We start from the raw sequence: 13,165 nt of genomic DNA on the forward strand, positions 1-13,165 counted from the left end.
TGCATAAATTTTTAGCAGTATCCATGGTGGTGGGTTCCCAAGATTCGGCCCGGCCGAACTTAAACTCTTTTACTTGTTTTTATCTTAACTATGGGTTATCTAGATAAACTAAGAAAGTTGGAAGATTTCGTACTTTTTCTATCTTTTTCCTTTGGTTTTTTTGGTAAATGTTTTTTTTTCAATTGAAATTAATTTTTACCAAACCAAATTTTGTTTCTACTAAGTTCAAAATGCTAATTTCTAGTTATGAGTTGGCATATTAGTTGTTGTGTCTATAGTAAGTTTGTTTGAATTCATTGAAATACACTTTGTTATTAACAAGATGGCGAAATAATTTTATCATCTTTCTTCTCTCTATGGTGAGGTAAAATAAGAGGGTAAAATGTCGTATTGGGGTCTCAAGAGACCATGATAGGGTAGGGTATAGAGGCCCAAACTTCATCCAACATCAGGAGTTTGTTTTAAATGCAGTCTAGGACTGATCTTCCGTTTTAATATACAATCTGGACCAACAGGGGTATACAGTGTTTAGCCAGAAAATAAGTCTATCCACCATTAGTATTTTTTAGTTTTGTTATATTTTTCTTGATTGTGTTCTGGAAACGATTTTGTTGAGCCAATGAGGACACGAACACCCCCCCTCCCAATCACCTGCATCAATGGCTATCATTGTCTGACTTGTACTCCTACAAATTTCCACTCTACTCCACCTTATTGCAAATTGCAAATTTTGGCCATGAAAATTCCATTAAGGAACAGTGGCAAACTTCTCACATATCAATGAGTGCATATCAATGAAGCAGATAAGGGACCTCCTTTTTATAGCCGAGTCCAAACGGCGTGCCGCTGTGCAACACCTCTTTTGACAACAAGTTTTTACATGCCATGTTACCTCACAAATATCGCCAGCATTAGGAGGGGATAACCACCGCTGAACATTTTTTATGATGGTTTCGCCAGTATTTGCACCCAGGCGTTCAGCGTCATAGGTGGACATGCAAACCTCTGCGCTACGGTGGCCTCCTTGTTATCTTTATTATCCTACAAATTTCCACTTTACCAAATTTCCACCTTATTATTATCCTACAAATTTCTAAACTATTCCACCTTTTTATCATTTCTTGTTTGATTGTAGACTGGTATATAGCTAGTTGAGGATGTTTATTCCTCTGAGAGACGAATGTGTTTTAAGCTGGACGTTACAATTGTAACACAAATAAAATCTAGTGTTGCTAGTTTGTTGGTTTATTTCTTCAACACCAAGCACAACAGGATTGCATCTTGTATTTTACTGTGCTGGTTCACATTATTGTTTATCATTACAGTTTTTGGAAAATCTTGTAGCACTGGTTCGATTATAAAAATAATTTTACTTAAAATAATCGTAAAGCCCACATTTGAATTTACTGCAAAGGGTTCATTGACTTTTTTAAGTCGTTTATATCTATGGTGGGCATGGATATTTAGCAATTGAAAGTTTTTATTGATAACATTTGGAGTTGACCTTCCTACCACTTACGACTTCCAGAATGGCCATCCCCTGCGTATTGGTAAAAAGGTTTATATAAATCATATAGCAGCCATGGCCCGCTTATCGCTTCTATGCACAAACTAACTAACGAAAGCTATCATGTCGTTGTTTAACTTCTTATCTAAAAAATCCAATGACTAATAAAATTCAATGACTACTAATAACAATAAATAATAATATCGGTGGACTTCAATTTTTAAAGTATTTAAGGTTTGCAATTTCTATTATCAACATAAAATCACATTTATATTTTAAAATTATATTGTCATCGATTTATATTTAGTGATAAATGTATAGAATGGTAACAATGGTTTATTTTTTAAGTCAATAAATGTTATTAAAAACTTTGATCTCAGCACGAACGTCAACCCACTGTTTCATATTTCAAAAAATTGTTAAAAAAAAAGTTTTTTTATCGACTCAATTACTTCCATCGGGCAATCTGTCTATATAGGAATTATATGCCAACATAGTTCGATATGTCCATTAAAGAATTTTACCAGCGATATGCGGAGATTCATACGGTATAGCATATTCGGCAACCCAGTCCTCATATTGCATGGAAGAAATGCGTGGCATATACTGTTATGGTCCTTTGGAAAAGAAATGCCATAAACTTTTGCCGATTTTCTATGCAAATAATTATTTGCAAAGTATTTTGATATGGAATATAAGTGACTAAGGTGGCGTATGAGTGTGTGAATAATTGTGAATAAGTAATCATACGCACCCATGTTAATTGAATAAATTATTTTAAATGGTTAGGGCTATATCAGAGGTTTTAAACTATAGATAGGCACCAACACACAACCGCACATAAAATTGTATGCTCGCGGGCGAATAGAAGCACACGGATAGTGTAAGCAGCTCGTGTACCTTCGGTAGGTCGACGTTATGTTGTTATATTGCACTTGGCTGATTGGTTGGGATTAAGTGCCCAAATACAAACACAACTTATTATTATATCCACCACCAATATAGCCCATCTTGGAGCTTAACCTGCCTATGAACAAAAAAAGAATCTGCGCAAAGTTTCAGCTCAATATCTCTATTTTTAAAGACTGTAGCGTGATTTCAACAGACAGACTGACGGACATGTCTAGATCGTCTTAGATTTTTAGCTGATCAAGAATATATATACTTTATAGGGACGGAAATGGATATTTCGATGTGATATTACCCACCACTTCGGTGGTGGGTATAAAAATGCCTAAAATTTACTTTTCACATATATGTTGATTTGTAACTCGCTTAACTTTTGTCTGAAGAATCGGACTTTGGCATATATCGCAACAAAAAAATAGTACATTTTTATTAGCTTTCCAAATCATTTGAAATCGGTTCAGAAACGAAATTGCCATTTCATGATGGAAATAAATATGAGACATCAACGAGTCGAAATTCTTAAAATTTATCACCGAAATTCGGTTTTACTGGCCTCATCGTTTTCATCGAAAAATCATCTTCATCGATGAGGCTCATTTCAGGCTGAATGGCTTCGTCAATAAGCAAAATATGCATTATTGGACAGGCAAAAATCCACACGTACTCCATGAGCCATCCTTGGATCCCCAAAAAATACCGCTTGGTGCGGTTTATGTACCGGCGGCGTCATTGAACCGTACTTCCTCCGTGATGATTCAGACCGGAACTTTGCTGTGAATGAGAATCGCTACTATTCAATGATAACGCCTCAAGCCACACAGCGAATATCACAATCAATTTATTGGAAACTAAGTTTGGAGAACGTTTTATCTCACGAAATAGTCCAGTCGATTGGCCGCCTCAGTCGTGCGATTTGACGCCGTTGGACTATTTCCTGTGGGGCTAAAAATGGGAAAAATGGGATGGGAAAAACTAAGTGACAATAAGTCTGCCATTTTGGATCGGATAAAGATATCTTCATGAAATTGTTATAGCTGAGGTGTTATCCAGTTTATATGAAAAATTTCAGAGCCCTAGAAGTCCCAGGGGCCCATTGGTGGTCCTCCATTGGTGGTCCTCCATTGGTGGTCCTCCATCGTTGGTCACCTCGGCCCTTTGTTCAGGCTGTCAAAAGCGCATTTATGGTGCGATTTTCAATTTTTATACCCTGCACCATAGGATGGTGGTGTACTAATTTAGTCATTACAAACAGAATGACTAAATTAGTACACCCCCATCCTATGGTGCAGGGTATAAAAATTGAAAATCGCACCATAAATGCGCTCCTCGAAATATTGGTCTAAGACCCCATAATGTGTATATATTCTTGATCGTCATGACATTTTAAGTCGAACTAGCCATCTCCGTCCGTATGTCCGTATGTTCGTCCGTCCGTCTGTCTGTCGAAAGCACGCTAACTTTTGAAGGAGTAAAGCTAGCAGCTTGAAATTTTGCACAAATACTTCTTATTAGTGCAGGTCGGTTGGGATTGTAAATGGGCCATATCGGTCCACGTTTTGATATAGCTGCCATATACACCGATCTTGGATCTTGACTTCTTGAGCCACTAGAGGGCACAATTCTTATCCGATTTGGCTGAAATTTTGCATGAGGTGTTTTATTATGACTTCCAACAACTGTGCTGAGTATTTTTGAAATCGGTTCATAACCTGATATAGCTGTCAAATAAACCGATCTGGGGTCTTGACTTTTTGAGCGTCTAGAGTGCGCAATTCCTATCCGATTTGGATGAAATTTTGTACAACGTGTTTAGATATGACTTCCAATAACTGTGCTAAGTATGGTTTAAATCGGTCCAAAACCTGATATAGCTGCCATACAAAGCGATCTTGAATCTTGACTTCTTGAGGCACTAAAGGGAGCAATTTTTATCCGATTTGGCTGAAATTTTGCATGAGGTGTTTAGATATGACTTCTAACAACTGTGTCAAATATGGTTCAAATCGATCCATAACCTGATGTAGCTGTCATATAAACTGCTCGTTTAGCCTTTGTTTGCCTAAAAGGAGAGATCGGGAAAAGAACTCGACAAATGCGATCTATGGTGGAGGACGATTCGGCCCGGCCGAAGTTAGCACGCTTTTACTTGTTAAGGTTAATATTTGGGCATCATATGCCGTGTCTTGCAAATACTGCATCGTAGCTTAAGGCTCTATCACACTATATGTTATTGTCTGATGACATGTCAAATTTTACTATTATTAAAGTTGCACACATAAGGTGTGTTTTATTTAAGGTGAATTTACATACCTTGCGCAGCACTTATGCGTGCTTACGCGTGCATGTCAGAAACAATTAAAATAGGTTGGTTTGTATTGTGTGAGTTACACAACAAATGCACGCACGCACCTGACAGAATAAGTTAACCAACTCTCAACATTGAACGCGTTTAAGAACGCAAGAGTATGATTTGAATATGCTTACTGTGCAAAATTGTTTTGCAGTCTATAAACTAGAGAAATTATTTTACTAAAATCATATTAAACCACATCATTGTCAACTTCCATCGAAATTAACTTTGGAAATGACAAAAATAAGCTGATTTTTAGAAATTCTTGCGCTTCAAAAGGCGCATGGTATGTAACTCAACCAAAAGAACGCATGAGAGCTTAAGCACGCATAAGTGCTTTGCGTGGTTCGTATTTCCAGCTTTACCCATGAAGCGGACTTTCTCTTTTAGTTTGTATGGAGAAAAATGCTTTCCCCGCTTATCTTAGCGGCTTATCTTATCACTTATCTTATCTTATCAAAAAGAGGAAGAACGCAGCATATTTATTCAATGATTATACGTTCTGTTGTGGAATTCAGTAAAGTGTTTTAACGAAAATCGTTTAGTTAAGAAGAGATAACAGAAAAGTTAACGAATTTGGTACTTAGTAGCCACTTTTAACGATAAACGACATAGTTATAACCAGCTGTTTTCGTTAACGAAGCTCGTTAACTAAACGTCGGACAACTATTTGGCGTTTACTTTAACGAAATATAAAGATAATTACTTACAATAGAGGCCACCGTAGCGCAGAGGTTAGCATGTCCGCCTATGACGCTGAACGCCTGGGTTCGAATCCTGGCGAGACCATCAGAAAAAGTTTTCAGCGGTGGTTTTCCCCTCCTAATGCAGGCAACATTTGTTAGGTACTATGCCATGTAAAACTTCTCTCCAAAGAGGTGTCGCACTGCGGCACGCCTTTCGCACTCGGCTATAAAAAGGAGGTCCCTTATCAATGAGCTTAAACTTGAATCGGACTGCACTCATTGATATGTGAGAAGTTTGCCTCTGTTCCTTAGTGGTATGTTCATGGGCAAAATTTGCAATTACTTACAATGGCCAGAGAGAAAAAATACATAACGATTTCAGTTAAGGTGGAATTAGAGTGTAACATAATCGTAAGTGCAAACGATTTTTTTTGTCGACATATTAACCTAGGTTAGGTTAGATTTAAGTGACATTCTGCCAACAGACTCATATAACTTGCGAATATTCACATTCACCCAATAACTTGCGAATATTCACATTCGCTAAATCAGACAGGTTCTCAAAGAAATGAGAACCTAAAGTGGAACTTCATCTAACTGCTAGTGCGGGACATACACACAGAAGGTGTTCTATAGTATCTTCTTCTTCGATGTCCTCACAGCTTCTGCAAAAGTCGTTGCTGGCAACCTTCAGTCTGTCAGCATGTTTTCCGAATAGACATTGACCTGTCATGACGGACACAATGACTGAGACGTCTGCTCTAGCCAATGACAGCAAGCAGTAGAACTCTTCAAGTCTAGATTAGGCCTTATAGTTTTGGAATGCTCACAGCGCCCACTTTGTGACCATTCGTTGTCCTTCGGGCCTGATCCTGAAAACTTGGCTTACATGTTGCTAGAGGTATACCAACACATTCACGTATCCCTGGAATGTGTAGGGTCGTTCCTAGTCTCGCAATCTCGTCCGCCTTACAATTCCCTGGGATATGTCTGTGGACCGGCACCCATAACAGGTGAATTTTGAACTGTTCTGCCATCTCGTTGAGAAATCTGCAACAGTCGAGGGCGGTTTTTGTGTTCAGAAATACATTCTCCAGGAATTTAATTGTCATAATGACATTTTATTCCACCACTTCCTTAATTGCAAGGATCTCCGCATGATACACACTGCAGTGGTCAGGTAACCTTTTCGATATGACCAGTTCTAGATCTTTAGAGTACACCCCAAAGCCCACATGGTCGTTTTGTTTAAAATCATCCGTATGGAAGTCTATGTAACTTCTGTTACCAGGAATATCGCAGTTCGAATCGGTTCCATCAGAAATAGTGGTACAGTACTTTCTATCAAAAAGCGGGTAAGGTAGGGTATATTTCACACTGTCTGGAACATCGAATATTGTATCAAGGATAACACAGTGCTCGTAGCCGCCACATGAGCAATGAGAAAGCTCCCTTCACCTCACGGCAGTGGTCGCTGCAAATAGCCACAATGTTTAGAGGCATTAGATATAGCATTAAATTCGGTACATCAGATGGTGTCGTCCTCAGTGCGACAGTGATGCACAAACAAGCCTTCCTTTGAATCCGGTTAAGTATTGAGCAGTGAGTAGACTTTTGAAGCGTCGTCCACCAGACCACAACACCATATAGTATTATAGATCTGATAACTGCAGTATATAATCAATGCATGACACGCGGTCTATATCCCCAACTTTTGCCAATGGCTCTTCTTGCCCTTTCCAAAATGTTGGATTTGAAGTTCAATTTCCTTTCCAGCAAAACACCCAGATATTTTGCGCTTTCTGTGAATGGAACATTCTCTCCACCCAAGAAGACAGGTTCCACTGTAGGCAACTTCTTTCTCCTGCTGAAAAGAAGTACTTTTGTCGATCACGGATTTATACCCAGACCACTTTAGGTAGCCCACTTTGCTGTTGCACGTCCTTTTCAAAATGTTGGATTTGAAGTTCAATTTTCTGTCCAGCAAAACACCCAGGTATTTTGCGCTTTCTGTAAATGGAACATTATCTCCACCCAAGAAGACAGGTTCCACTGTAGGCAACTTCTTTCTCCTGCTGAAAAGAAGTACTTCTGTATTACACAGATTTATACCCAGACCACTTTCGGTAGCCCACTTTGCTGTTACACGTAGCGCTTCCTGAAGTATATCTCTTAGTGTGCTGGGAAACTTTCCCCTAACCGCAATCGCCACGTCATCAGCATACGCAATTACTTTTACGCATTCTTCTTCCAGAGACAGTAATATAATGTTAATGGCTATATTCCAAAGTAAAGGAGACAGTACACCTCCTTGAAGAGTTCCTCTGCTGACCCATCTGTTTAGATCTACAGATCCTAAGCCTGTCGTAATGCATCTTTTAGTAAGTAAGTTATTAATAAACTTTCTTACAGTAGAGTTGATGCCTAGAAACTGGAACTTCTTCATGATTGACGTCGGTTTTACATTTTTGAAAGCACCTGCAATGTCAAGAAATGCTACCATTGTATATTCCTTGATAGCGAGAGAACCCTCTATGTAGCCGACTAGGTCGTGAAGGGCTGTTTCAGTGGATTTGCCTTAACTATATGCATGCTGGTGTCGCGACAGGCGATCTCCAGGGATCTTTGCCCTAAGATAGTCTCTATCAACTTCTTATGAGTCTTCAGCATAAAGGATGACAGACTAATTGGATGAAAATCTTTCGCCTTCGTGTGGTAGGGTTTTCCTGCTTTCGGAATGCAAATGGCCTTCGTGTCCCTCCATACCACAGGTATATAAGACATTCTGATACAAGCAGAGTATATCTCCCTAAGCCAGGGAACCAGTCTATCCGACACAGCTTGTAATTCAACCGGTGATACATCATCAGGACCTGGCGACTCTTCTTATCGCGAAACTTCGTATCGCCCAAAGGATTTTCGGCTCAGACACAATTTCCCTAATGGCCGCCGACGAATGTATATCAGTGACAACCTCTTCTGGCGCCACGTTTTCCGTTGGAGAATTTCTCGGGAAATGTGTATCAACGAGTAGTTCTAGTGTTTCCTCACTGGACATTGTCCCTACACTCTCTGACTTCTGAATATACCCCACTGTAATAGGTTTCGAGAACAGAATCTTCCTTAGTCAAGAGGCCTCAGATGTATTCTTCCTTAGACCAAACAGTTCTGGGGTCCACCATGGCGGCCGCTGTTTGCCCCTTGGGTAATAAATGTGGCGGATCGGTCTATATGGCAGCAATATCTAAATCTGGACCGATCGGAGCCAAACTGAAGAATAATGTTGAAGGGCCAAACACAACTCACTGTCCCAAATTTCAGCAAAATCAGATAATAAATGTGGCTTTTATGGGCCTAAGACCCTAAATCAACGAATCGGTCTATATGGGGGTTAAATGAAGATATAGTCCGATATAGCCCATCTTCGAACTTAACCTGCTTATGGACAAAAAAAAGAATCTGTGCAATGTTTCAGCTCAATATCTCTATTTTTAAAGACTGTAGCTTGATTTCAACAGACAGACGGACGGCCATGGCTAGATTGTTTTAGATTTTTACGCTGATCAAGAATACATATATTTTATAGGTTCGGAAATATATATTTCGATGTGTTGCAAACGGAATGACAAAATGAATATACCCCCATCCTTTGGTGGTGGGTATAAAAAATCAGATTTTTCTCACATTTTTAGGTTATTTCATATGTAAATTGATAATTTTGACATACATAATGAAATACCATTGATGGCATAGCAATGCCATATCATAAGACAGGAACATATAGTCTGATAACACCTTTAGCAAGGCAATGGCTTGGTTTGACAAAATGTTCACTTTATTCAATGCGGCATGTACATTTCCTTAATTTTTTAATCTGGCAGAATATACCAAATATGGCGGTTTCATCTGCCGTCTAAAGAAATTTTTGCCTTAAAAATCATAACTTCAAACGTTTTATTTCTTGTAGAGTTATCAAAATACAACATTTTTTTTTTGATAACTGGCACCATTGGAGAATTTTTATCAGCTATGATTTCAACTATTAAAGATTATCTGATGATAATTTAATGTTCTTATAAAACACCCAAGGCTTTAAACACATTTGAAGTTCTGCACGATAGAGGTTCTTAGAAGCATTTGATTTATAACTATGGAACCAGTAAATTTAAATTCCTTTTGAACAGTGTTGTATAAGTTTTCCACTTTCCTGAATTTAACACAAGTGTGTTAATTCGCACGTAGTCAATATGCTTTTAAAATTAGGAGTAATTTTAAAGGATTTTAATTATTTTTTAATTTTATAAATGACTTTCGTTGTAGAATTATGGAGGCTACCATAGCGCAGAGGTTAGAATGTCCACCTGTGACGCTAATCGGCAGGGTTCGAATCCTGGCGAGACCATCAGAGAAACTTTCAGCGGTGGTTTTCCCATTCTAATGCGGACAACATTTTTGAGGTACTATGCCATGTAAAACTTCTCTTCAAAGAGGTATCGCACTGCGGCACGCCTTTTGGACTCGGCTGTAAATTGGACTGCACTCATTGATATGTCATAAGTTTGCTCCTGTTCCTTGGTGGAATGTTCATGGGCAAAATTTGCATTGTGGAATTATGCAGGCAAGGTACTCTGTTCTCCACTCGACATAGTTGTAAAAAACTTTAATACAAATATCATATCATAAAGCTATTAGCTGGAAGTTTTCTGTTCCAACACATTTGTGGCTTAGTAATACCCAAGGATTATTGTTTGTCATGATTCTATGAAAGCCCTTTGAATCTTAATAGCCTTTTCTATTGTTCCATGTCAATTGACTTATTGTATTCCATGTCGAAGAGCCTAACACAACTCACTTTCCCAAATTTCGGCGAAATCGGACAATAAATGCGCCTTTTATGGCCCCAAGACCTTAAATCAAGAGATCGGTCTATATTGCAGCTTTATCCAAATCTGGACCGATCTGGGCCAAATTGAAAAATAATATCGAAAGTTTTATCACAACTCACTGTCCCAAATTTCGGCGACATCGGACAATAAATCTGCCATTTTTGAGCTCAAAACCTTAAATCGAAAGATCGGTCTATATGGCAGCTAATCCAAATCTTAACCGATCTGAGCCAAATTGACAAAGGATGTCGAAGGGCCTAAGACAACTCACTGTCCCAAATTTCAGCAAAATCAGATAATAAATGTGGCTTTTATGGGTCTGAGACCCTAAATCGGAGGATCGGTCTATATGGCACCTATATCCAAAACTGGGCCGATCTAAGCCAAATTGGCAAAGGATGTCGAAGGGCCTAAGACAACTCACTGTCTCAAAATTCAGCAAAATCGGATAATAAATGTGGCTTTTATGGGTCTAAGACCCTAAATCGAAGGATCGGTCTATATGGCAGCTATATCCAAAACTGGACCGACCTGTGCCATATCGACGGAGGATGTTGGGGGGCCTAACACAACTCACTGTCCCAAATTTCAGCAAAATCGGATATTAAATGTGGCTTTTATGGGTCTGAGACCCTAAATCGGCGGATCGGTCTATATGGGGGTTATATCTAGATATAGTCCGATTTGGCCCATCTTCGAACTTAACCTGCTTATGGACAAAAAAAGAATCTGTGCAAAGTTTCAGCTCAATATCTCAATTTTTGAAGACTGTAGCGTGATTTCAACAGACAGACGGACGGGCATGTCTAGATCGTCTTAGATTTTTACGCTGATCAAGAATATATATACTTTATAGGGTCGGAAATGGATATTTCGATGTGTTGCAAACGGAATGACAAAATGAATATACCCCCATCCTTCGGTGGTGGGTATAAAAAAGTCTGAACCGATTACTTTGAAATTGTCACAGATTGTGTAGGTTGGTCTGGAAGGAACCATAGACTTTATAATTTATTGATATCGGAAAGGGGCGGACCCTCCCCCTTATCTCGAGAACGCCACCCACAACCAAAAGTGAACAGATAAGCACAATATGGTATTCATATGAAAGGTATTGGAGACTAAAAAACGAATATCGTATTAAAATTTTGCTCCAACCAACCCCCCAACCACCTCTTAACAGATATGTTAGACGTTCATATTAATATGGGACTCAAATGATAAGTATAAAGGCAGTAGATTACAAATATGGCATAAAAAATTAGGTCAAAGTAATGGGAGTTCGCCCCACCCCCAAATACCCCCAAATGAGCATATCAGCTGACCATGGCTGTAGGGGATTCAAATTAAAGATATTTGGGACTAGATTACGAATATGACATTAAAATTTGCGCTGAAGTCTAGGTGGCGCTTTTCCTCCTAAAAATCGGCCGAATAGGTTAGTTGACCCATTATGGCAATATGGGACTCAAATGAAAGGTATTTGCGAGTAGAAAACGAATTTGATATCCAATTTTGGAGCCAAGTCTTTGAGGGTACGCCCTAAATCACCCCCTAAACTGAACTACATTTCCGGCTATAGCATATATACTATATATAGTATTTGGGAGTAAAGAACGAATTTGATATCTATTTTCAGGGCAAAGTGCCGTCTGGGCCGCCCCAGCCCCAAAACACCCTCTAAACGGTCTTGACTTACCGAACATGGCATTATGGGGCTCAAATTAACATGATTTGGGAGTGGAACACGAATTTTATATCCATGTTTGAGTCAAAATGTCTCATTTACCAATTTTTCGAATTCGTTCGAGAAACCAAAAACAAAACAAAGTTTCTATTGCTGGGGTTGTGTGCCACGGGGCCGCTCAAAACCCGCCAAATATTTAGACCAATCACAACAATATAGAGAGTCATGTGTTTGAGAAGCTGCCCCACCCCAAAATGGGGTGGAATTTGATAGATTTTCGGGAAATTGATATTCATGTTCGGGACAAAGAGCCTGGGGTCCACCCCATCCTCAAACATAACTTATTTACCGATTTTGCCTTAATGAGGTTCATATGAATCTTTAATGGCCAAGTGACCACCCCCGAAATACCCCCTAAACCGGAATACAATAATATAGGACTCAAAAGAAAGTTATTTAAGAGTAGAGTAAAAATTTGCCCAGGAACCAAGCAGGGGCAAACTTCTCACACATCAATGAAAGCTTTCCGGTTCAAGTTGAGTTTATCAATGAAAAGGGACCTTTTTATAGCCAAGTCCTAACAGCATGCCGCAGTGCGACACCTCTTTGGGGAGAATTTTTTTCATGATCATGCATGGCATGGTACTTCGCAAATGTCGCTAGCATTAAGAGGGGATAAACACCGCTTTCAATTTTGTTTGATGTTCTCGCCAGGATTCTCGAACGCAGGCGTTCAGCGTCATAGGCGAATATAGGCTACAGTGGCACGAATTCGATATCCACATTCAAGTCGAAGTGTCCCCACCCTAAAAAGATATTAGAGAGATCTGCCGGTCTGTCTGTCCATATAATCAAGGTACAGATCGAATTTATTGTCCGATTACCATCGAATTTTGCACATGCAACTTTTTTGGCCAAGGACGAACGCTGTTGATTTTGGTAGCATACGGTTCAGATTAAAATATAGCTCATGTATATATCTTTCATCCGATGTGTCCTATTATGGCTGTGGTAGACACAGTTTAAGTCCAATCTTTACACACATTTTCGGGATGTGCTTGATTTGACATTTCAACTTGCCTGTAAGATTAAATCAAAATCGGTCTACCTTGAGATATAGCTCCCATACACATATATCAT

At 39.1% G+C, this 13,165-nt stretch overlaps 1 protein-coding gene across 1 annotated transcript in view; it reads right to left on the bottom strand.

Moving 5' to 3' along the window:
• Positions 1-13,165, bottom strand: part of LOC106086986 (uncharacterized) — a 36,943-nt gene that overhangs the window by 22,918 nt on the left and 860 nt on the right. The window lies entirely within an intron of this gene.

Source organism: Stomoxys calcitrans, chromosome 4, assembly GCF_963082655.1.
Source record: "Stomoxys calcitrans chromosome 4, idStoCalc2.1, whole genome shotgun sequence".
NCBI lineage: Eukaryota > Metazoa > Arthropoda > Insecta > Diptera > Muscidae > Stomoxys > Stomoxys calcitrans.